The following is a 27,282-nucleotide window of genomic DNA, read 5'->3' as shown; positions in this document are numbered from 1 at the left end:
GGGCTGGGTGTGTCTGCACCCACACCATCCTCTCCCCCATTATTGGCACTCCTTCTCTGCCACCTGTCCCATGCCCCTCCTGCCATGCTCCACCCTCACCATACCCAACATCCCTTGCTTCTGCCAATTTACAACTTCGCTCTCTGCTTCACGATGACAAATGCAGCACTGTGCAGAAGTTTCAGGCACCCTATATGTGTGCCTAGGACTTTTGCACATTGTGGTAATAAATTTACTTTGAACTTTGATGCTGCTGGCAGAGAGAGGACAGGAAAAGCTCGTTAATTGCTGTCTGAGAAAAATGCAAATAGGAGGCAATGAACAAAATTAGAAATGGAGGGATGAAGAGAAAGGAAAACCAAGGCTGGATCTGCAGGATAAACTTTGCAGAAGCTGTAATCCAGTAATTCTCAGAAACTACTGTGCAAAATGGAAGGAAAAACTTCCACCTGCTTTCAAATGATGCTCAAAGAGAGGAACTGTGTAATCACTTTTTTATAATACTTCAATTCACCAAATTGTGGGCAGTCAGATGAGAAGCCGTGGATCATATCCCAGTGCTGGAATGCAAGAAACGTGTTGTTCGTATGCACCGCTCTCGCCCTCTTTTCACTCGACTAATTGTTGTCCTTTGAACCCACAGCTGCTCTGACTCTCTCTGCCTGTTATTACCCTTTAATCGTGTCTGTTTTCCTCATGCCTTCACCTTAATTCAACACGTCTTTCCCACTCCCAGCCACATCTACCTTTTCCTCATACATAATGGTCCTCACTTTCTGATATTTCACATGGTCTATTCACCTCACCTGTAATTTGTAGTTTATTGCTTCTGAAGCGCTCTCCTCCCACCCACTGCTTTCCTGCACTGTTTATTTTTCATGAAGATCTTCATCCCATGTCATTTCAAGGAAAGGTTGAGAGTTCTGAATATACTAAACTCTATGAATCATGTCTATCATCACTGAAATACAGCACTGTGCAAGAATCTTAGGCATACATATATATGTAAGGTTTCACTGCTATGTAATGATTTCTCTGTAGCAGCAATGTTTGGGTTACGGCTGGAGATAACGGGACTCTGGATGCATGTTAGCCAATCAGGATTTTGTTGCCCTGTCTTGTGATTCTGAAAGCAGTTGATTTCGTGGGCTTTTGTCAGAGGGAGAGAGAGAGATGAAGAGAGAAGATGTGAATGGAGAGATTTGGTAGACCGCCAGATGGGGTGGACTCGGAGCGAGGATCCGATGGGCAGCGACGATCGAAGGAGGATCGGCGAAGGGGAAACCGTAAGCTCCAACTTTTGTGCACAGTCTGTTTAATAAGATTTGGGACCTTTTTCTTTTATATTTTGTTTCTCTACTAACTATATAGTCAAAGTAAGAGTTATAAAGCTTAATTGTTTAATCGCATATTGTGTACTGTTTGTTATTTTGGGGTACTGAATTGTAACAGGGGACACATCGTGCAGCATCTACCCAAACGAGATTTCTTAAGTTTGGCTGGGCCGATGGCTATCACCCCCTATACTAAACTGCTAGACAAAGCCGGTGTTTTATATATATATATAGCTATGATAGCTAAGACATTTGCACAGTACTGAAGTAATATTATGTACTGCACTGTACTGCTGCCACCAAAAATCAAATTTCATGCCATATGTGAGTGATGATAAACCTGATTCTGATATGGGTCTCTATTGTGGACTGAGAGTGGGAAGGGGGCAGGGAGAGGGGAGTTCTGGTTGGGAAAAGTGGAAGGGAAGGGAAAGGAAAGGGAGTGGGATGCACCAGAGAGACATTTTGAAATGATCAATAAGTCAGTTGTTTGGAATCAAATAACCTTGCCTGGGGTCTCAGGGCTGGGTGTGTCTGCACCTTTGCCACCATCTGCTCCTGGCTCTCCTTCTCTGCCACCTGTCCCACCCCTCTCCCACGGCACTCTACCCTCACCATTCCCAACATCTTTATTTCCTGCTAGATTTATAAACTGGCTTTCTGCTCCACGTTGGCAAATACAGTACTGTGCAAAAGTCTGAGGAACCCTAGCTATATATATGTGCCTAAGACTTCTCAACGGTACTGTATGTCGTGAAATTTGTTGTTTCGTGTTAGCAGTATAGCACAATGCATAAAATTAGTTAAAAAAATTAACACTAATAAATATAAAAGAATAAATAAATAGTTCAATAAGAAAGCAAAATTGTGAGGTAGTGTGTTCAGAAATCTGGAAAAGGGGAAGAAGTTGTTACTAAAACATTGAGTGTGTGTCTTCAAACTCCTGTAATCCTCCTCCGTAATGGTGGTAATGAGAAGCGGCCATGTCCCGGATGGTGGGGGTCCTTCTTCTGAAGGACACCAGCTTCTAGAGGCATTGCCTTTTAAAGATGTCCTCAATGGTGGGGAGGCTAGAACCCATTATGGAGACAGCTGAGTTGTACTACTCTCTGCGTCACTGCCTCCATACCAAGTGGCGATTGAACAGTCAGAATGCTCTCCACAGCACATCTGTCGTAATTTGCTAGCCTTTCCTGACATACCAAATCTTCTCAAACTCCTAATGAAATATACCTGCTGGTGAGCCTTCTTTGTAATTGTGTCAAGACGTTGGCCCAGGATAGATCTTCTGAGATGTTGACATCCAGGAGTTTGAAGCTGCTCTCCTTTCCGCTGCTGGCCCTTTGATGAGAACTGAGATGTATTCTCCCGATTTTCCCTTCCTGAAGTCCACAATCAAATCCTTGGTCTTCCCTACGTCGAGTGCGAGGTTGTTGCTGCCAGCCTATCTCACTCTTGTACACCTCCTCGTCACCATCTGAGAGTCTGCAAACAACAGTTGTGTCGTTGGCGAATTTACTGATGGCATTTTAGCTGTGCCTAACAACGCAGTCATGAGTTTATAGAGAGTAGAGCAGTGGGCAAAGCATGCACCTTTCAGCAGTGCCCGTTTTGGTCCAGACTGATTATGATTTCCCGATGAAGTCAAGGATCCAATTGCAGAGATACAGAGGCCCAGGTTTTAAATCTTGTCAATTAGTACTGAGAGGGGAAAGATGTTGAACGCTGAGCTGCAATCAATAACAGCAGCCTGACGCAAATACTGTTATTGTCCTGGTGGTCCAAGACCAAGAGAAGAAGCGAGGAGATTGCATCCACTGTAGAAGCATTATGGCAGTCGGCAAATGGAGACTACATCCTCACTGTGATACTAAAGTCAAGCACTCTGTAAGTAGCTGCACTTCAAGCCATATTGTTCGATACAGTGCAGACACAAGAGAATCAGGTGCTGAAACCTAGACCAAAGAACTAAATATCTGCGTGGGGAGAAAAAATTCCCATCCTGACGTAGGGTCTCAACTGGAAATATCAACCCCTTTCCCTCCACAGCCGATACTCAACTTGTTGAGTTCCTCCAGCAATTAGTTGCCTGATGCAGTTTCAAGATGAACATCTTTTCAACAGTGTGGAAGTTGACTCATGCATATGCTGCTCACAAGAAGCAGAACAACTCCAAACCTGCTGATTAATGCCCAGTCAGTCTAGTTCAGTCATCAGTGAAGTGCCCAAAGGTGTCATTGACAGTGTAATCACGCAGCAATTACTCACCAATAAGATGACCTGCTTGGACTTTGTCAGGGCCCCTTGGCTCCAGACTTCACTGCATCATCAAAAACCAGCTCCTACAATCCACTTCGCCCGTCTACTTTAGTGCTATTTGCCTGAAATTTGGTTTGAATCCTTCCCGTTTCTCTTTTCCTATCCCGGTTCACCTGCATTTTAATCAGCCACCCACTGCCTGTATAATTACATCCTAATCAAAAGTGACATGCTTTTTATCTTGGTAACATGTTCCAAATATTGGCCATCCTCTGTGTGAAAACTTACCCCTCAGATCTCATAGAACAGTGCAGCACAGTCCTGTCCTGTCTCCTGTCTATGCCTGACACAACTTTGTAACCCACCATGAGGTCACACCTCACCCTTCTATGTTCCGGTAAGACTAAATCTAGCCTATCCAATCTCTCCTTTTAACTACACCCCTGCATTCCAAAGAACACCCCAGTAAATACCTTCTGCACCTGAGTTACACAGAATAATTTACCTGCAGGTTAACCGATGTTTTACACAATGATTCCCCCCCCCCCGCATAATCCATGGCTCAGCTGAAAAAAGCAAGTATATCAAATGTCTTTTTAACCACTTTCATGGAGTTATGTACTTGCATCTCAAGGTCTGTATGTCAGGGTCCCTGACACTTAGTTTATCGATCCTAACATAATTTAACTTTGCAAAGTGTACTACCACATTGTTGTCTGAATTAATTTTCACCTGCCATCACTCCACCCAACCTTCCAGCTGTTCTATGTCCTGATGTATCTTTAGAGTCACTGAGCCAATCACAGCAGGGAAACCGACTCTTTCACCCAAATAGACCATTCTGATAAAGATTCCCATCTACGATAGTCTGCATTTGGCCCATGTCTCTCTAAACCTTTCCTATTCCATGTACCTATCCAAGTATCTTTTAAATGCTGTGATGTTGCTGCCTTAACCACTACTTCTGGCAGCTCCTTCCAAATACTGACCACCTTATGGGGGGAGAAAGTTACCCCTCATTCCACCGAGATGCAACACAGAGCGTCATAGGAAGTCATTTCTGCCTGTGACCATCAAACTTTACAACTCCTCCCTTGGAGGGTCAGACACCCTGAGCCAATAGGCTGGTCATGGACTTATTTCCTGGCATAATTTACATATTACTATTTAACTATTTATGGTGTTATTACTATTTATTATTTATGGTGCAACTGTAATGAAAACCAATTTCCCCCAGGATCAATAAAGTATGACTATGACTATGACTATTAACTCTTTCTCCTCTCACCTTTAACCTATACCCTCTACAGTTCTTGATTCCCCAACCCTGGGAAAAAACACTGTGCACACATTCATCCTAACTATTTCCCTATTCATTGTACACAACTCTGCAAGATTACTCCTCCTTTCCCTATGTTTCAACCTGCTGGACCTCCCTCCATAACTCAGTCCCTTGAGTCCCACCCTACATCCTCATAAATCTCCTCTGCACTCTTCTCATCTTAGTGGTATCTTCCCTATAATATTAGTGTGAACAAAATTAAAAGCTATGTCCAAATGTGACTTTATCAACATCTTGTACAACTGCAGCATAACCAATGCCCTGGCAGATAAAGACCATTATATCAAAAACCTTCTTCTCCACCCCTGACATCACTTTCAGGGAACCATGTACTAGTACTCTTGGGTGTTTCCGTTCTACAACACTTTGCAGGGCTCTATTTATTCACTGTGATCATTATACCCTCATCTGACTTCTCAAAATACAACACCTCACACTTATCTAAATTAAACTCCATTTGCCGATCCTCAATCCACTTACCCAGCTGATGAAGATCCTCTGTAAATCCTGATAATTGTCTCCGAAGTCAACAACACCACCTGTTTTAGTGGCATCTGCAAGCTTGCTAACAGTGCCTTCGACATTCGCATCCAACTCATCGAAATAGGTGGGCGCCACGGTAGCCAGAGTTCAGAGATCAATTTTGGCGCTGTCGGTGAGGACTTTGTGCACTCTTCTCATGATTAGCTCCCACGGTCCACAGTCCAAAGACATACCAGTTAGTAGGTAAGTTGCCCTGGACTAAATAGGCGGGTTGCTGGGTGACGCCGCTTGTTGGACTGGAAGGGCCTATTCCTCACTGTATCTCTAAATAAAGAAAGAAATAATGAGACTATCAACGGGTGTAGCTCTGATCCTTGAGGAACAACCTTTAAACAACCTTTGATTCAAATATGGACAATATGCTGAATTCCAGACCTGAGACTGAGAGTGACTGGTCTTAACATCAAGGTAACTTTGGAGCACAGTATAGAAGTGTCCTGGGTAAGCTTGAAATGATAGGATATTTTACGAGACTTTTGGATAGGTACATGGAGCTCAGAAAAATAGAGGGCAATAGGTAAGCCTAGTAATTTCTAAGGTAGGGACATGTTCGGCACAACTTTGTGGGCTGAAGAGCCTGTATTGTGCTGTAGGTTTTCTATGTTTCTAAGACAACAACGGTCTCATAGATGGAGATGTATTTTGCACAAAGGAAAATGGCTATGCTTGTTGGAGACTCATCACCCTACCCCCAGGACGACATTGCAAGAACTCCTCAATTTTCAAACTCAACCACTTTCAGCTCCGTCATCATCTGTCCTTCCATCAAGAGCGGGGAATTTTGTTGATGATTGCATGATGCTCAATTCCACTTACTCTTCCTCAGTAAATGAGGCAGTGGTTGCCTGCATGCAGCAAGGAAAGGCACAGGTTGGGAAGAGGTTTCCATGCTGGAAAATGCTCCAGTGATGACATCCCGAGCATGATGATTTGTGCAGACTTGGTAGGCCAGAGACCATGTCGTGCGATTCCATGATTCACTCTGTAACTCTCTCTCCCAATGCTGCCTGACCTCACTTCCTTTTTGTTTCCTTTCTATTTTCCAGATTGACTGCTTCTGTAATATTTTACTCGTGAAATAAATCTCACAGAACTGGAGAAATTACTATGATAATTGTGCACATTACGGCATACAAGACCCTTATTCCAGGTAGAGTCCAGTGAGCAATTCCCCAAGACCTTGAACTTCTCCCTAAAGTTTTGTATCTAGAATTAAACATTACACTCCATTGCAGATGGAATCAGCTTTATATATACCGTGGAACTCCCATTCCACCACATCCCAAAGGTGCTCCAGTGGACTGAGATCTGTTGATTGAGGAGGCCATTGGAGGGCGTTAAACATATTGTCATGGTCGTGGAACCAGCTTCCAGTGATGTGTGCTTTGTGACATGACGTGTTATCCTGCTAGAAGAAGCCTTTAGGTAATGAGGAGACTGTGACCATAAAGAGATGCATATGGTCAGCAACAATACTCAGGTAGACTGTGGCACTTAAACGATGCTGAATTCGTATTAAGGGACCTAATGTGTGCAAAGAAAATATCCCCCGCACCATTACACCACCTCATCCACCAGCCTGAACTGTTGACACAAGGCAGGATGGATCTATGGCCTCATGTTGCTTACACCAAATTCTGACCTTACTATCTGCATGTTGTAGCGGAAATTGACAGTCCAGTTTTGGTGAGTCTATGTCCACTGTCGCCTCATTTTCCTGTTCTTAGAGTGAAACCCATTGTGGTCTTCTGCTGCTGTAGCCCATCCACTTCAAGATTTGATGTATTGTGCCTTCAGCGATAGTCTTCTGCACACCACTGTTGTAACACATGAGTTACTGTCACATTCCTGTCAGCTTGAACTAGTCTGGCTGTTCTTCTCTGAACTCTCTCATTCACAAGGAGTTTTTACCCACAGAATTGCCATTCACTGGAAATTTTTTTCTTGCACCATTCTCGGTAAACTCCAGAGACTGTTGTGCGTGAAAATCCCAGGGGATCAGCAGTTTCTGAGATACCATAAAACACCCCATATGGCACCAACCATGGTCAACGTCACAAAGATCACATTTCTTCCCTATTCTGACGTTTAGTCTGAACAACAACTGAACCTCTTGTCCATGCCTGCGTGCTTTTATGCATTGAGTTGCTGCCACACGATTGGCTGATTAGATATTTGCGCTAATAAGGTGCAGAGGTGTAGCTAATGAAGTGGACACTGAGCGTATAAACATGCACATATACATATACATATACTGTCTTTATATATATAAAGAAAGATTCAGTCTAACTTGGTGTTCACTGCACCTGTTTTTAAAAAAGGTATGAGCAACCCTTCTCACATCTAAAAATTTGTATGCACACATCCAACCCAATGTGTTTTCTTCTGGATGTCTTGTACCATTCAGCTGACATTGTTTTCCCAAATCATTCCAACTAAAATACTCCAAAATATGTGCTTAATCCATCATAATCTGAACTATTTTCAGTACTGTGTTTATGCACTCCAGAAAACAGTAACTATTCACCTACACCCTTTACAAAATAGAGTTTCACATGATCTGCCATCTTTGAACTAACACCTTGTCGGGTCATCAATGTGTATTAAAAAGAGCAGTGAGTCCTGATGAGGGGTCTCAGCCTGAAACATTGACTGTTTACTCCTTTCCACTGATATTGCCTAGCCTGCTGAGTTCCTCCAGCATTTTGCGTGTGTTGCTTTGGATTTCTAGCATCTGCAGATTTTTTTTTGTGTCAGTGATCCTATAATCCACTCCTATGGGACACCACTGAATATTTTGCAAAATTTTATCCTCTTGCTTTCTTCTTGCTGCTTACCTATACTTGCGTAATTCTAAACACAATGTTGCCTCAATCATTTGCATAAGTCTATTATATCACACTTGATCAAAATCCCTTATAAATGAATAAGACCATAAGATATAGGAGCAGAAGTAGGCCATTTGGCTCATTGAGTCTGCTCCGCCATTCAATCATGGACTGATCCAATTCTGCCAGTCATCCCCCCTCCCCTGCCTTCTCCCCATACCCTTTGATGCCCTGGCTAATCAAGGACCTATCTATCTCTGCCTTAAATGCACCCAATGACTTGGCTTCCACAGCCGCTCGTGGCAACAAATTCCACTGATTTACCACCCTCTGACGAAAGTAAGTTCTCTGCATCTCTGTTCTAAATGGACATCCTTCAATCCTGAAGTCATGCTATCTTGTCCTCGACTTCCCTACCATGGGAAATAACTTTGCTATATCTAATCTGTTCAGGCCTTTTAACATTCAGAATGTTTCTATGCAATCCCCCCTCACTTTCCTGAACTCCAGGGAATACAGCTCAAGAGCTGCCAGACATTCCTCATACGGTAACCCTTTCATTCCATGAATCATTCTCGTGAATCTTCTATGAACCCTCTCCAATGTCAGTATATCCTTTCTAAAATAAGGAGCCCAAAACTGCACACAATATTCCAAGTGTGGTCTCACGAGTGCCTTACAGAGCCTCAATACCACATCCCTGCTCTTGCCCATTTATTTCTTCCACTAAAGTGCATGACCATACACTTTCCAACATTGTATTTCATTAGCCACTTCTTTGCCCATTTCCCTAAACTATCTAAGTCTCTCTTCAGGCTCTCTGTTTCTCAACACTACCTGCTCCTCCAGCCATCTTTGTATCATCGGCAAATTTAGCCACAAACCCATTAATCCCATAGTCCAAATCATTGACATACATTGTAAAAAGCAGCAGTCCCAACGCCGACCCCTGTGGAACTCCACTGGTAACCGGCAGCCAGTCAGAATAGGATCCCTTTATTCCCACTCTCTGTTGTCTGCTGATCAGCCAATGCTCCACCCATGCTAGCAACTCCCCTGTAATTCCATGGGCTCTTACCTTGCGAAGTAGCCTCATGTGCAGCATCTTTTCAAAGGCCTTCTGAACGTCCAAGCACACCACATCTACTGCATCTCCTTTGTCTACCCTGCTTGTAATTTCCGCAAAAAATTGCAGTAGGCTAGTCAGGCAGTTGGCCTATCTTAGGTTAGATTAGAGTATGAAGACACTCAGTCCTCGTTTATTGTCATTTAGAAATGCATGCATTAAAAAACGTTCCTCCAGAATGATATCACAAGAAAACACAGGACAAACCAATACTAAAACTGACAAAACCACATAATTATAACATATAGTTACAACAGTGCAAAGCAATACCATAATTTGATGAAGAGCAGACCATGGGCACAGTAAAAAAAAAGTCTCAAAGTCCTGATAGACTCATCATCTCACGTAGGCGGCAGAAGGGAGGAACTCTCCCTGCCATGAACCTCCAAGCGCCGCCAACTCGCCGATGCAGCACCATTGGAAACACCGACCGCAGCGTCTCTGAGTCCGTCCGAAAACTTCGAGCCTCCGACCAGCCCCTCCGACACAGCCTCTCCGAGCACCATCCTCTGCCAAGCACTTTGACTCCGCCCCAGCTGCCGAGCAACAAGCAAAGCCGAGGACTCGGGGCCTTCTCCTCCAGAGATTCTGGACCACACAGTAACAGCAGCAGCGAAGCAGGCATTTCAGAAGTTTCACCAGATGTTTCTCCATGCTCTCATGTCCGTCTCCATCAAATCAGGATTGTGCATGGCACCCTACTTGACAAATAACAGGCATCACCACCGGTCGCGTCGCGCCGCCATCTTGTCATGTGCCTCCAGGTATTCTGTAATCTCATCCCTAACAATCGATTCCAACCTGTCAGGCTAACAGGTCTATAGTTTCCTTTCTGCTGCCTCCCACCCTTCCTAAATAGCAGAGTAACATTTGCTATTTTCTGGTTATCCAGTACAATGCCAGAATCTATTGTTTCTTGAAAGTTCATTGGTAATGCCTCCGTAGTCTTTCCAGCTACTTCCTTCAGAACCCGAGGGTGCATTCCATCAGGTCTAGGAGATTCATCCACCCTCAGACCATTAAACTTCCTGAGCACCTTCTCAGTCGTAATTTTCACTGCAGATACGCGTAATAAACACAAGTTAACTATAAGACCATCACATACTTTCTCCATTACCCAAAGTGTATCAACATAGACATTAAATGTTTCAAGAAAATTTCTGTTAAAAATAAACTTGAAAGTAAACAAGAATGGAAAACTGTTAAAACTGAAACACCACTTTTCACTGCTGCACTGTCAAGTATTTCTCTGCTAAGTCCCTCAAAGCATAATACCAACACTGAGTGGATCTTTATCAAGCCCCCGTATTACTTGAAAGGGGAAAGTGCACTTCCACTCCCACCAGAGATGGTAGAAGACTTCCCACACACTGTTTACAAAGCATTATTTTTGTACATAGAATGAGACAAGGTTACTATTTTCAGCAAACTCAGTCCTTCTGTCATATTTGTTGTAGTCTGCAGTGGTTTACTCACCTCTGCTACTTCCTTATTCCGGCACAATGTTCAGTAGATTGGGTCCTTGCAGTCATGTATTTCTTTAGTCACATACATCTATTGGCTTAGCACTCTGGGATTGTGCAACTCCATTTTGTCACCTCAAATGGTTACAAAAAAATGCAAAGTTCAGTACATATTTCCACGGCAATATCCTCAGAAGAATCAATCCTTAGTACAAAATGCAGTCACTTCAGTCAAGTAGACAAAGGAGCCAGCCTACTTGGGTTCTGCAAACTTCCACAAATAGCAAACAAACAAATAATATTGAAGGTCATGTCAAAACCATTCACCACAGCAACGTTATCGAAGTTCATGCCTCAGTGTAAAGGAGACAAACAACTAGAATGATCTGTCTTCCACTGCTGATCAGCTCACTGCCTTACCCATCTTACCACAGGCAGTGTAAAATGAAATGTCATTTAGCATCTATTCTGATTTATTTTATTGATTTGTTTACAAACAAAAAGCAACTTCAAACAGTTCTAGGATTAGGTAATTTACAAAGATCTGCAACAGAGCTTATAAGGTTGTAAAGAAAAATTGATATTCTTCCACTCCTGGTGCACCAAACACATCAATAATTATAAAACTGGCCACTCTTCACTGATTCAGTGGAGAGTGAACAACTGAATCAGAAGTTAGTTGTTAAACAAACTTTCAGAAAACCAAATATTCTTCATCTAACGCATCAAGCGCCCGAAGATAGATTACATTAGTCAAACTTTACATTGCTTTACAAGTGACTTGTTTCTGCATGAAATTAAAAAAAATATATCTCAGCGTAGTCTTTGCCAGGAATGAAGAAACTATCAAACACCATTTCTGCTTCAGCACCACTTGCAATCCAATTCACACTGGCAGACCTGAGTAATGTACTTCCTTGACACATTTAGAACAGAAATTGGATAACAATCAGACACATTGATTACCTTCCATTCTACTGTCTCAAGCCCTCCGTAGACTTAACTGGCAGCACCTCTGCACTTGCCATGAATTGCACTTTTTGGAGCATTTTATACTTTTACATGGTATCGTTTTAAAAAATTCCAAGGCAATCTGTCCTAAGCATTGTTCAGTTTAGACTAAATCTAAAATTATGCAGAAGCACAAAATCCAAAATTCAAAATGTTTCACAAACAGGTTGGCAGAGACGTCGATGTTGGGTGCATATTGCCTGCTGAATGAATTATGTCATACTTATCCAATTCTGTCTCATAAACAAAACTTATTATTATCTGCCAAAATTCTGAGCAAAGCTTTGTTTTTTAAATGTAGCATGGTTTCAGAGCAAAGGATGGGTTTAGCAATACATTGGTGTGAAGCTGGAGCGAAGACATCCCTCTTGTGGTAATCGACACAGTGGTATACGCCAGATATCTCTGCAACAGATGGCTCAGATGGTCAGAAGATGAGTTTGATTCTGAATAAATTACTGAAATCTTTTAGTTCATGCAATAGTCGTCCTTCAAGTGCGGCTTTCAGTTGGAAGAAGAGTACCATAACACACTGATGCCACATTATCACGTCCTTTCACGATAACAATAAAATCATGTCTGGAAGCCAAGTTTGTACGTTCTTTCTGTGACCATGTGGGCTTCCTCCAGGTGCCCTGTTTCCTCTTACATTCCAAATACTTACAGCTAAAGGTTAGTGTTAGCCAGTTTTGGTGCGGGAAACGTGGCCACACTTGCCGGCTGCCCCCAGCCCATCCCTGGACCGTGTTTTTGTTGATGCAAAACCATGTATTTCACTGTAGGTTCCGATATACATCTGACAAATAAAGCTAATCTTTATTATTATTAAATTGTAGGAAAATTCCAAAATGTAGAGTTACACTGATATGTCTTTTCCATTTATACCATGATGCCAATGGACTACCTAAAACAGATAAGAAGCAATAAGTAGTAACATGTCGTGTTCACATATATCAATACAACAACAAATAAAACCTCCCTCTATCAAAATCATGCTATAGGGCATCAATAATGCCAGACAGCTCCTCAGCAATACTGGTTATATTGAACTCTCTTCAGCTCAAGGATTACCCTGCATATTTAATTCCGATACCTTCCTCCGCATTGAAGGGTCTTCGATCGGCTTCACTGCCACAGGTGCTGCCTGACGTGTTGAGTATTTCCAGCAATTTTTATTTCTTTACTCCTCTTGCTCGATAATTTTCAGTTACCTACACCTGCTCTCTCTCTCTCTTTTTAGTTCACAGTCCCGTTTCAACCTTTGTGCCTACGTGTACCTACCAGCTAAAAATGACAAGGAGACCAGGCTCTGAGAAAGAACACATGCAATCTCCTCTTCAGTCAGCAAAATCCTCCATCAATGCTGTGTCTTACATACTCCGCTCAAACGTACGATGAAAGGAACAGTTCAAGGAGCTGTCTCACCATGAGGATTGGGGCATTGAAAACAAAGCTCTCCTACCCGCATTCACAGCCACCCACTTGACTATCTGCCTTATATGGCTTCACTCCCTTGGTCTGCATCACTGACGCACAAATCAAGCTATTTCTTCCTTTGCCAGTTTACCTCGGTTTCTGTTATTTGCGTCTACAAGTGGCGAAAAAAAATCTCTCCATCAGTTACCAACAATCACACGTTCATATGTAACTCACGCAAAATGCTGGAGGAACTCAGCAGGTCAGGCAGCATCTATGGAGAGGTAAACAGCTGACTTTTTGGGCCCAGACCTTTCTTCAGGACTTGATGAAGGATCTCATCCCGAAACACCGATCGTTTATTCCTCCCCATAGGTGGTGCCTGGACCTCCTCCAGCATTTTGTGTGTGTTGCTCTGAATTTCCAGCATCTGCAGAAGATCTTCTGTTTATGCATTTTGCTTCTGCATTTCACTCATCCAAAGCTCTGCAAGTGTGACTCTATCTTGCATTAAACCAATTTCCATCCACTCTTGTCCTTGCTGCTCTCCACTGGCTCCTCTTCCTCTAACAGTTTAAAATTCCCGTGCAGTAAATATGTTTGTTACCTCACAAGTATTTTTGTTAACATTAACTACCCTGTCACTTTAAATTTACAACCTGCCCAAATTTCAGATGGATCTCTACTCTCTGTTGCTGCCTTACTTAACCTACACTTGGGTAATTCTTTACTAAATCCTTCTGCAGCTTTATGTCCCATTTTGAAACCATATTTTTTGTCTGATCACACTCTGTGAAGCACCAGAGAAGTTCTCCTGTACCACAGGGTCCAGGAAACTAAGCTGCTGTTATAACACTAACTGCAAGTATAAATACCACCTCCCTGGATTCATCAGTTCTGGGGAGCTTAAAATATTATCACCATTAATACTGAAACCATCAAATTCTCTCCATAAATCTATAGGAATGGATCATTTGCAAAGTTCAATACAAAATACATGCATAAATACATAGATGCCCAAATCTTTTACAGTTGGCACCTCTTCAAGATTGCTGATGGATTGGTCTCAAAGAGTAAGCTTATCACCTGTGAGCAGAGAAAGCGTTTTGATACTGTTGAGTCACTGAGCATGAGAAATATCATTACAGAAGTATGCAACTCAAAATCAAACATCCGACGTTGCTATAAATAATGAAATTGGACAAGTCTCGGGGATGGCTTCCAAAAGCTGGGGAGAAGGCAGTACAGCTGTACACTTCACTGTAGTTATTGTCATAAAAATTCAACACACGTATCCCCAAAAAGTAATGAATAGTGACTATACCTGGATAAATGTGTAGCTGGCTCACAGAAGGCTGTCATTGAGGAAGGTAAGTATCCTCACTGAGATGTGGGAATATAGGAATTGATCCAAGTCTTTTTCTTCCCATTTATCCCTGATGAAATATTGGAAGAAATAAGAGGAAGGAAAGGAAAAGAACTGATCTATTTTCCCCAGTAATATTTGGGGGGAAATCTCTAGAGGATGGTGAAAAGAGGATAATTGATAAATATCTGGCGAATTTGGCATCCTTTGTTGTATTGTTCTTGTATTTTTGGGAAATAGAGCATGCATTCTTGCATATACAATACCCATCAGTGGTGTCCCTAATTTGAATTCACTGTATTTTGATAGACTACAAAGCCACAAGACAGGATGCAAACTGTAACAATGCATAATTTTTGCTGTAATCATGGTTAACTGTGTAAATTGTGGAGCTGCAGCTAAAAATATCAAAATGAGTGGAATGAATACAATTGGCGCAGGCAGAAAATGGACTAGATTATCTGTTTCAATTCAGTTCACGGAACTGCAGAGTGACCAGATACTCACTTAAGTAAAATTAGCATTGTTCAATTTTAAGCAGCAGGAAATGTGATTAACACTTAGCATTCAATCCCTGAAGCACCCTAATGTACACTTTAAAATTCTGCAGGAGAAACAAGCAATGTTAGCTAGTTCGAACTGATAATGAGAGAAAAAAGTGATTTTTTTTTTATTTTGGAATTATTCAGGTCTGTAAGATTGAATTAGATGTATGGATTTGAAAATCAAGCTTTTAAGTGCTCTGTAGATGAACAGAGAGAATGCAATTGCTCTGATGTAAGGTAGTAGTAATTCTAGATACAGCACTTAGTTATTATTGCTGATTGAGATACAGTGTGGAATAGCTCTTCCCACCGATTTAAGGCTGATTTATACTTGTGCGTATGGGCTACGCCGTAGCTTAAGCAAGTGGCCTACGCCGTTGTGAGCATTTATACTTGTCCGCTGGTGTGTCTGCGTCGCTCTGCAATTCACCGCCAAAACGCTAGTTGGCGGTGGGGTTTCTATGGCACTGTGTTGAGTTTCTTCCTGTACTTCAAACAATGGCGATTGAAACTGAGCGCATCATGTTGGAGTTGGAGCTCATGTTGAGCTAAGAACGCTCAACTCACGTTCTTCTTCTCTCTTCTCTCTCAATTCTGAAATGGCGGAGAAGAGGAAGCAACCAGAAATGCGATGCTACCAAGTGGACCAATCACAGTTGTTGCAGTCTGCGTCGCCGCGATGCGTAGTTACATTTCGGGAGAGGTGCGCGTTAGGCTACTGCGTAGGGTTCGGCGTAGGGTACAGCATAGGGTACGCAGCTACACCATACCTATGGCGTACACTTGACACAGAAGTATAAATTGGGCTTTAACCCTAGCCTAATCACAGGACAAATTACAATGACCAATTAACCTACCAACCACCTTTGGACTGTTGGAGGAAACCAGAGCGCCCAGAAGAAACCTCGGCCACGGGGAGAACATACAAACTCCTTACAGGCAGTGGTGGGAATTGAACCCGGGTCACCTGTACTGTAAAGCATTGTGTCAACACTACCGTGCCACCCTAAGGTGTGCAATTGTTACTAGGAAGGGGGTTTTTCTGCAATCCATAGAAGCTTACAGCAAGTAATGCGATGTAAGAAATAATCAAAACCGTACATTTCAATCTGTGTGAAGTTTCCTGTTTGAATTGAAATAGCCCATTGCCGTCTTCCTCGTCCCACCTGTTCTAAAACAACAAACATCCGCATAATTCTGTCTCTGTCGATGACAGATAAATAATGACATGCTACAGCAATGACGCATATAATTCTGTTTGTAAATAAGCTATGGAGATTTGGCCATTAAAATAATTCAGCACCACCATATAATTCCTTTGATAATTGGTACTAAATCTTCTTAATGGCCGTGAGCTAATAAATCAAATATATTGCACCCAAAATGCTCATTAATGTTGAACCAGATAACTTAGTTTTAGATCAAAATTTGTATGAAGTCCAAACAAAATGTTCTTGATAATTTGATTTGTTACTCAATGATTTATCTATTCATCTGGTTTAAATAAAACCAACCCATTATTCTGGAATTATATTATAAGGTACAGTTACTATCTCTGAACTATATTCAGCTTTGAGATCAATGCATTCTTTCCATTATAGGAAAGACTTTATTTTTAAAAATAGTCCACGGCCATCTTTCCTCCTCCGATGCCCTTGTCCTGATTTTGTTCTCTCACGTTAGTCATTCTGGCCAAATGTCTCTTGTGTTTGCTCCCTTAAATCCAATTGCTGAACATGGAGCTCTTTGACATGATCAATGAATCTATTAACTGAACTGTTTTGTGGGCTTCAACATTATCATCTCAAATTCATCACACAGCCGACGCATTATCCTACCATTCATGATCTACATTGAGTCTTGGACCACTAACACTGTTAGAGCATATTCCAGACTTAGAGGATATAGCAAAATATTAACTTCAGCAACCAATCTTTAGACCTGTGGGTTAAATTTAGTATTCAGCTCCAGACAATAGGTTCCTAGAGCTGTAAACAGGGGTTAATTCAGAAACCGGCCAATGGAGAGTAACACTCATTTTGAGTGTCTGAATTGTGGGTTGGAAGAAGGAGGAGTGGAAGTTATATGTAATTCAAAGGAAGCATTGAAGATACGTTGCAAATATAGAATTGTCCTTTGATCTTTAGCATATAAAATGTCATGTAATATTGGGTCAAACAAGCATCCTCCTCTGAAAAGCAGTCAATATGATGCTGGCAGTGTCTCATTTTATCAAAAAAGACCACTTCATATCTACCAATTACGTCTCTCTGGTGATTTTGTTCATACTATAACAAGCACCAAGTTTTTTTTAAGCTTAAAAGGCCTCACAGACTTGCTACTCCCCATTTACCTAATCCCTTTCTAATCCAATGTTCTCCAACCCCAATTACAAGCTCTAACACAGATCTCTAACTCCAATGGGTATACTTGTTCTCCTATTTCTTCCTGCCTTTATGAAAAATCCTTTCAGCCATCTAGTTAAATGCTGCAAACTCTCCTTCTCTTAAATTGCCTCTCAATTAAGACCCCTTCTTATAATTCATAACTATTACCAGGGTTTCAGTTAAGATGGCACCAGTGAACAATGATTCCTCTGGTGACATCTTCTGGACAGTCAGTAATTTCAGTTTTTCTACATCTTCTACTTATTCTTTTTATCTTAATTTTGTTTTTGAAACTGTTGGAGCCTATGACTTCAGTCTGTAGTTCGACTGATGGAGTTCTGCTGTCCCCAAGAAAACTCCAGAAGAGAAATGCGAGCACGAGCTACCACGAGGAGAGGCTCAGAGGTGAGACAAGGAACCATGATCAACTACATTTCTCACCGAATAAAGGGTAGAGGAAGATTGAAATATTGAGGCAAATGCAGACAAGTGGGAGCTGGTCTCAGAGGGGCCGCTTGTTCGAGTTGCTGCCCTCGCAGAAGCCACTGGTTTGAGTCACTAACTGCAGACGTGCAATTGGGTACAATTGCTCTTGGAGATATTATCAACATTTTGAGTTTATGCACTGGACTGTAGTTCCTATAGGTCTCTTTCAGTTCTGTTTTTTTTAGCTCTCGCCCGTTCTTTCTTGCTGCTGATTGCAGGCTAGTGGTTTGAGGTTTGTTGTTCCTATTGTTGTTTCTTTATGTGTTAGTTTTTGTGTGAGGGAAGGGTTGAGGGGTTTGAGGTTTGCAAGTTTTTGTTTCCTTTTCTTTTCATGTGGGGGGAGGAATTCTTTCAGCTACTTACATGGTCTTCTATATTTTATGGCTATCTGGAGAAGACAGATCTCAGAGTTGTAGTCTGCATACATATTTTGATAATAAAATGAAACTTCAAACCTTTGAAAACCTCAGCATCCTCCTCACATGATACTGGTCCTATAAAGCTATAGGAGATAATTCCCCCTTCTAGAAGATAGTCTACACTTTTAGATTAGCATTGTGTGCTCTCACACATAGCCAGGGATGGTGATTGGAGGGATGGGTTAAATTGATCTTGGAGTAGGTTAAAAGGCTGGTAGAGCATCATAGGCCAAAGGGTCTGTCGTATGTCGTGATGTTCGATGTTCTGGGTTCTCTGTTCACTGTCCATACGCACTGTTTAGCAGTTTGAATGCAGAGACTACATTAACAATTCATTTCTACATTTTAAAGGAATTAATTGAATTGGTTTCTTTCAAGATGTGTTTCAAAATATACTGTAGTTGTACTTCACAAAGAAACCATGTCAATAGCTTTTTGTCAGTTCAATCATAGTTACATCTAAAGCCTTTATGAACATGAAATCATCAGTCAGGGCTCAGTAAATAGAACATTTGCCTCAAAATGTCATGATTTCCATTTCCACACCACAGGTTTGAGCATAACCCCAACCTGCCAAGTTTGAATCCCACTAATAGGCAGCTGTCACAGAGGTGCCATCTTTCAGATGGGAGAACAAACCTGGCCTGACAGGTAAATTCAAAATAGAGGAAAATATTAATCAATCTATATAACTGAAACAACTTATTTCAATCACAGAGATTGCATAAAGTTATATCAGGAAGGTGGGCAATGGAGAGAATTAACTCAAATGAGTGATGCATTTTGGGAAGTTCAGTCAGGGCAGGACTTGCACAGGAAGAGACTTGGCCCTGTGGGGTGTTAAAGAACCTAGGTGTAGTGTATTCAATATTTCAGTACTATTGGAGTATTCTTGTAAATATATTGTTTGATTAAGTATTCTTTGCTTGTTTACGTAATTCATTATTTGTTAGAAGTATGTAAATAGCATACATCATTATGCTATCACGTGGTATGTGAGCACTTTAATAAATAAAGGGGAAAAAGCTAATAAGACAAATACCCTGGCTCCTATGTTTCTCTTTCAATTAGTTTCTGGAGTTACAAAACTTAACAGTGGTGACGAGGAACTTTTCAAACAATCCCGAGATGGTGACCTACCTGTTGAAGTGCAGCATGTATTTTCTTTGGAAGTGGAGAGAGACGTTCAGGTTTTTAAAGAAGAAAATGGATGAAATTAACTGGCAATGAGTTCAGCTATGGGCTCATAAACAGTGAGTACTGGGTGATAATAATAAATAATTTTTAAAAAGCAGGAATGGCTGGTTACATCAGAAAAATAGACACAGTCGATTGCAAAACGTATAACTGAACGATGTATACTGAATGAATTGAGCGGTACATTGAAGTAGATGAAACAGTCAATGGGAAACGAGTGCCAGTGTTGCTGAGTGCAATGGGTGGAAAAGCAAACAGTTTGCTTACAATTTTAACTGTTCCAACCAAACCAGCTGGAATGAGCTTTGCTGATATTATGAATGGTAATGCAAGAACATTTAGAACCAAAACCATTGTTGATTGCAAAATTAGATTAGATTATGAGGACATGCAGTCCTCTTTTATTTAGTAATGCATGCATTAAGAAATGATACAATATTCCTCTAGTGTGATATCACAAAACACAGGACAGACCAAGACTGGAAAAACTAACAAAACCACATAATTATAACATATAGTTACAACAGTGCAACAATACCATAACTTGATGAAGAACAGTCCATGGCGCAGTAAAAAGTTCAAAGTCTCTCAAATGTCCCACATCTCACGTAGACAGGAGAAGGAAAAAAACTCTCCCTGCCATGCCCGACCACAGTCCGACTCTGAGTCGTCCGAAAACTTCGAGCTTTGATCAGCCCTCCAACACCAAGTACCGAGCACCATCTCTATTCAAATGATTCGACCTCAATCTCCGTTGCCAGCAGCAGGCAAAGCTGGGGATTTTGCGGCTTTCGCTCCGGAAGATTCTCGATAGCCCAGCAACAGCGGCAGCGAACCTGCGTTTCAGAAATTTCTCCAGATGTTCCTCCGTGCTTTCACGTCTGTCTCCATCAAATCAGAATTGTCCACGGCCCCTATTTAATGGATACGATATCATTTTCACCGGAGAGCTGCACGCGCTGTGTCGCACTGCTATCTTCTCCTCCTGCCTCATGACCTAGGTTTCAAAAGCAGAATCATAAGGAAGGGAAGTCTATTTCAGCTTCAGTGGCTGAATTGAAGAAATTGTCCAAGCATTGATATTTCACTGAAGGCTTAATGATACACTGAGAGATCATTTAGTTTGTGAAAGTATTCGCAAATGGCTCCTAAATGAAGCACAACTCACATTTAGAAGAACAATTGATATCACTGTATCAATGGAAACAGCAACCAGAGATGCAATTGATTTGTAGTCAAGAATAAAAGTGAGCGTGAACAAAATTGCAACATCTAAACAGAAACCTGCCTGGCCAAACAAATTGTGTTACCATTGTAGCAGGGGCTCACATACATCAGACCAATGCAGGTTTAAAGGCAAAACTTGCAGAAAATGCAGCAAAGTAGAACACATATAAAAAGTATGTCGGACAGACAAAAATAAATGGACTGCACAGGGAAGAGAAAAAGATAGAGTCAGGTTGAAGTTTCAAAAACAGCTCTAATCTACATGCTGTTGATGAAAAATCTGATAATGATGAGAGTCACATTGGATTGAGTAGCCTTGAGATTTACAATAACAAGGGACAGGTAATATGGCTTACACCAGAAGTGAATGGCAAATTAACTCAAATGAAATTAGACACTGGTTCAGCTGTTTCAGTCAATCCACAAAATAAGTTTGAACTGCATTTCAAAGATACTGAACTGAAATCTGCAGATATCCAACTATGAGTTTATACAAGAGAAAAGATAACTCCCGTGGGAACAACATTCGTAACAGTGAAATGCAACAACCAACAAGCCGCATTGTGGTATGTGGTAAAACAGGCAGGCCAGCTTTGTGGAGATGTGATTGGCTGAGACAACTACAACTTGCTCGGAGATCCATCCACAGTTTGCCTGCCACATCCCCTGTAAGAGAGACAACTGAAATCAAATATTAAGAAAGGTGAAGAATAATGCTACAGTAGTGTTCGAGAATGGCATTGGAAAACTCAAGCATATCAAGGGTAAAATAGTGTTAAATGAAAATGCCACACCAAGTTTTACAAAGCCCATCCAGTTCTTTATACTACCTGTGATAAAGTAGCCAGTGAGCTAGATCGCATGGAGACTGAAGGAATTTGTTCTAAGGTTGAGTGGAGCCCGTGGGCAATGCTAGTGGTCCCTGTTGTCAAGAATGGGTCTGGCAGGATCTGTGGTGATTTTAAGGTCACCATCAACCCAGTGCTGGAAGTACATCAATACCCTCGGCCCAGGGAAACACTTTAGCAAAGTGGACTTAGCTGAGGTCTACCTGCAGATGAAGATGGAAGAAGAATTCAAAGTGTTTCTCACCATAAACATTCACAAAGAGATTTATTGCTATAATAGGCTTATTTATAGACTAGCACATGCAGCTACACTCTGACAGAAAGGTATAGACGAGGTGCTGCAAAGCTGCCCAGGCACTCAGTGTTACCTGGATGACAACATTGTTACCGGTGAAGATGACAAACAACATCTCCAAAATTTTAAGATAGTGTTAAAAAATTAGAAGATTATGGGCTCCCAGCAAGACGTATGAATTCTTCCAATCTAGCATCAGAGGAGAGGTTTTTGAGAGGTCGGTTATGGTTGGAGTTAACTCCTGTCTCAGCAAGGACCTGGACCCACAGCAAATTGCCTATCGCCACAATAAGTCAATGGCTGACGCGATCTCATTGGCTCTTCACGTCACCTTGGATCACCTGGACAATACAAGTGCCTATGTCAGATGCTGTTTATTGACTGCAGCTCAGTGTTTAACACAATCATTCCTATAGTTCTAATCAAAAAGCTCCAGAATCTGGGCCTCTGTACCTCCCTCTGCAACTGAATCCTTGACTTTCTAACTGGAAGACCTCAATCCCTGCAGATTGATAATAGCATCTCCACCTCGCTGACAATCAACACTGGCACACCTCAGGAATGTCTGTTTATCCCGGTGCTCTACTCTCTCTCTACCCACGACTGTGTGGCCAGAGTACAGCTCAAATAGCATCTATAAACTTGCTGATGCACACCCATTGCTGGCAGAATTTCAGATGGTGATGGGAAGGCATGCAGGAGTGAGATATACCAGTTAGTTGAGTGGTATCACAGCAACACGTTGTGCTCAATGTCAGTAAGACGAAAGAACTGAATGTGGACTTTAGAAAGGGAAAGACAAGAGAAACACACACCAGTCCTCGTAGAGGGATCAGAAGGGGAAAGTGAGAGCAACTTCAAGTTCCTGGGTGTCAATATCTCTGAGGATCTAACCTGGACCCAACATATTGATACAGTTATAAAAAAAGGCACGGCAGCAACTCTGTTTCATGAGGATTTTGAAGAGATTTGGTATGTCACAAATTCTAACTGGCTGCATCACCATCTGGTATGGGTGGAGGGAGAGGCTACTAGGATCGAAGTACGCAGCACAGAGTTGTAAACTTAGTCGGTTCCATCATGGACACGAGCCTCCATAGTACACGGGACATCTTCAAACAGTGGTGCATCAACAAGGCGGCGTTCATCATTAATGGCCCCCACCACCCAGGACATGCCCTCTTCTCTGCTACCATCAGGAAGGGGGTGCAAAAGCCTGAAGGCACACACTCAATGATTCAGGAACAGCTTCTTCCTCTCTGCCTTTATTGAACCCATGAACACAACTTTGCTATTTTTTAATTTCAATTTTTGCACTATTTATTTAATTTAACTATCACATATATTTACTGTAATTCACAGTTTTTTCCTTCTATTATTACGTATTTCATTGTACTGTTGCCACAAAGTTGACAAATTTCACAACACATGCCACTGTTAGTAAACCTGATTCTGATTCTGACATACTGTGGTCACACCATTGACACATAAGGATTACATACGAGTACAGATATGGCCAAAGGATGTGTCACAGTTACGGTCCCATTTAGGATTTGTCAGTTACTATAATAGGTTCCTGCCAAACATGGCGACAGTGCTCTACCCTTTGAAATCATTGCTAGAGACTTGGAAGAAATGACAATGGACAAAGTAGTGTGAGGTGGCTTTTCAAAAGGCGAAGGAAATGTTGACCTCAGAAACTGTATTCACACATTATGATCCACATTGTTCAGTGACGCTTACCTGTGATGCCTCACCTTATGGTATAGGTGTAGCGATGGAAGTGAATGCCCCATAGTCTTTGCCTTACCACTGCAAAGAAAAATTACACACAGGTCAACAGAGAGGCATTGAGTATGATTTGGGGTGTAAAACGAATGTAGGGATGTGTTCTGGTTCTTGCAAGACACAGTTACAAAGTTGAATTCAAGAGGACAACTAATCATGGAAACTCTGGCAGATTGTCGTGCTTACCCTTGGAAAAAGAAACACCTGGAAAATTTACAAGAGGATTCTCCTGTTGGCATATTCTCCCTCTTGCAAATCAAAAGTCTGCCTATTACAGAAGAGATGATCCAGGGCCGGCTGGTGGCGCAATGGCGTCAGCGCCAGACTCTGGAACGGAGGTTCCCGGGTTCGAACCCAGTCGGGGCCGCTCCCGAGTACGATTTCCATCCGTGCTGGGTTGAGTGTCGAGATCACAACTCAACTTCGTAAAATATAAGGGAAAAATGCTGCGAGATGTCTGTGTAAGGAGTGGCGTGCCACACAGTCGCTCTCTCGCTCTCGCTCCATGCCTTGTAAAGGCATGAAAAAGACATTGTCCCACCAACGTCATGGACGCACGGACGCATGCAGACGCATGCACGCACATGCCAAAAAAAAGAGACGATCCAAAGGGAAACTAGAAAAGACCCCACACTGTCTTAGGCCCACATGGCAACTAGAAATGGCAGAAATATCATTTCCCCATTTTATCAGTGCCACAATGAGCGTCCTTGACGGGTGTTGTCTTATGTAGGGATTGAGAGTAGTTGTACCCCACCAAGCTGAGGGTGAAAGTATTGGAGGAGTTACGTGACTGTCGTCTAGGCGTGGTCAAAATGAAAGTGCTGGCTCGAAGCTTTGTCTGGAGGCCTGGGCTAGACCAGCAAATCCAGCAGCTTGCCATGCACTGTTTAGGATGCCAACACATCCAGAAGTTGCCGAGAGCGGTACCTCTCCATCCCCGGGCATCGCCTGCATTGCCCTGGCAAAGGATTCGAGTGGATTTTGCCTGACATTCATGGGTAAAAAATTTCTTGGTAGTAGCAGATGCAGCAACATAGCAGCAAGAAGTGTTCCCAATAGGATCTGCTACAGCTGTTGCACGCTGTTGATGTGTTGAGAAGCCTCTTCACAAGGACTGGTTGTCCCAGAACACTTGGTGGGTGACAATGGACCACAGTTTGTTACAGAACAGTTTTTTTTTAGATTAATGAGACTAAAAAGTGCACTGTAAGCAATGTCAGCAGAACATACAACACTGATACTGAATCAGAAGCTCGCCAATTTCCCCCTTGCGTATCACAATGCAGCACGCTCCACAACCGACAACTCAGTAACTCTACTATTCCTGAGTCGGCCGGTGCACTCACACTTGAATCTCATCAAACCCAATTTCAGAAAGAGTAGCAGAACAAACAGCTGAGACTAATTGGGGGCTCCTCAAACAAGGATGTTTGATGTTTCACTGCTGGAGAAGCAGCCCTAAGAGGGGACTACAACGATGATCAAAATTAGGTACTTGAAAAGGTTTAGGACAGAACTAGACACTCTCCTACACAGTGGATATTATGATTATGATTATGAGGACACGCAGTCCCCTTTTATTGTCATTTAGTAATGCATTAAGAAATGATACAATGTTTTCCCAGAATGATATCACGAAAACACATGACAAACTGACTTAAAAACTAACAAAAGCCACATAATTATAACATATAGTTACAACAGTGCAAAGCAATACCGTAATTTGATAAGAACAGACCATGGCACAGTAAAAGTCTCAAAGTCTCTCGAAAGTCCCATCATCTCACGTAGACAGTGAACCTCCAGCGCCGCCAACTTGCCGATGCAGCATCCTGGAAGCTTCCGACCACAATCCGACTCCAAGTTCGTCCGAAAAAACCGAGCCTCCGACCACCTCTTCGACACCAAGCACCAACTCTGCCAAGCGCTTCAACCCCGGCCCCAGTAACAGGCGATAGGCAAAGCCGAGGATTTTGGGCCTTCGTCTCCGGGGATTCTCGATCGCACAGTAGCAGCGTCAGCAAAGCAGGCATTTCAGAAGTTACTCCAGATGTTCCTCTGCACTTCTCACGGCTGTCTGCATCAAATCTGGGTTGTGTCTGATGTCATCTGAAGAAGACACTTTGATCAGATGAGGAGAGCAGAGTCAACTGTTTGAGAAGAAAGGTGTCTAGAGCTGTCAGATCCACTTGCTGTAGTCAGCTCCTACAACCACCATCACAGTCACTTCACAGCAATGCATTACACGTTTGACTTGAGGTACATTCTACATTGAGTTGGAGTTTATAGTTCAGCAGGGAGGAGTGTAGTGTATTTTTTTTTAGTAATATTTGAGTAATATTGTAAATACAGTAATTAGGGAAGAAGATAAATATGGGGTCCAAGATTTCCTTACGAACACTCCACAAACATCCCTGCTCTGCCCCTGAAGAAGTCTGTGCAGGTTTACCTTGCAGACTCTCTCCTCCTCCTCAGCTGTTCACACCAGCAGGTTTAAATTGGCTGTGAAACCATCAGGAGTCCTCTGTACAGGATAAAATATGGGAGAAGGTCCCTATCCTACCGTTGGTGTTCAGATGTATATTTAGTCAGAATATAGAGACAAGCTCAAGTTCAGTTTGCTGTTATTCAACCATACAAATGTATATCACCAAACAAAACAATGTTCCTCAGGACCCAGGACATAGTACTTAAAACTCACGCACATAACATATAAGGTAATATTGCTCCAAATAAATTAACAAACAATAAGATGCATTTAAAACGCAAGTTAAAAAGTAAACAGTACAACGCTGCTGGTGCTTCATATGTGCTGAGACCTGGGTGGTGTCAGGGAGCTCAGAAGTTTTATCATCTGGGGGAAGAAGCTGTTTCCCCACCCTAACATCTCTTGTCCTGATGCTACGGCACCTCCTGCTGCTGGTTGAGGATCAAAGAGATTGCAGGACAGATGAGAGGGATCATTGACAATACTAAGCGCCCTGCGTATGCAGCGCTCTTGATAAATATCTCTGTTGGGTGGAAGAGGGACCCCGCTGATCCTCTCAGCAATTCTCACAATCCTTTATAGGGACTTGTGGTCAGATGCCTTGAAGTTCACTTATCAGATGGTGACGCAGCTGGTCAAGACAGGTGTTCCTGTTAAAATTAGTTAGAATGGGAACGGGGATGATTTGCTCGCCTCAGACCAAAGAGGTGATGTTGGTGCGTTATTGTTACTTAAAAATAACTATAGTGGAGGTTTGGAAGGACGTATATAAAATATACAGCTGGGGCATGTTTATATCCATGGGTTAGCCTTATCCTGTAGCAGATTTTGCTTGGATGTCAAGCTTAAATCAATGACATCAGTCACTGCTGCATCACCTCAGTTGCACCGTGGACGCGGCCTCAAGCTGT

The sequence above is a fragment of the Mobula hypostoma genome, chromosome 27, assembly GCF_963921235.1.
Source record: "Mobula hypostoma chromosome 27, sMobHyp1.1, whole genome shotgun sequence".
Taxonomy (NCBI): domain Eukaryota; kingdom Metazoa; phylum Chordata; class Chondrichthyes; order Myliobatiformes; family Myliobatidae; genus Mobula; species Mobula hypostoma.
Note: the sequence above shows the minus strand (reverse complement) of the source record.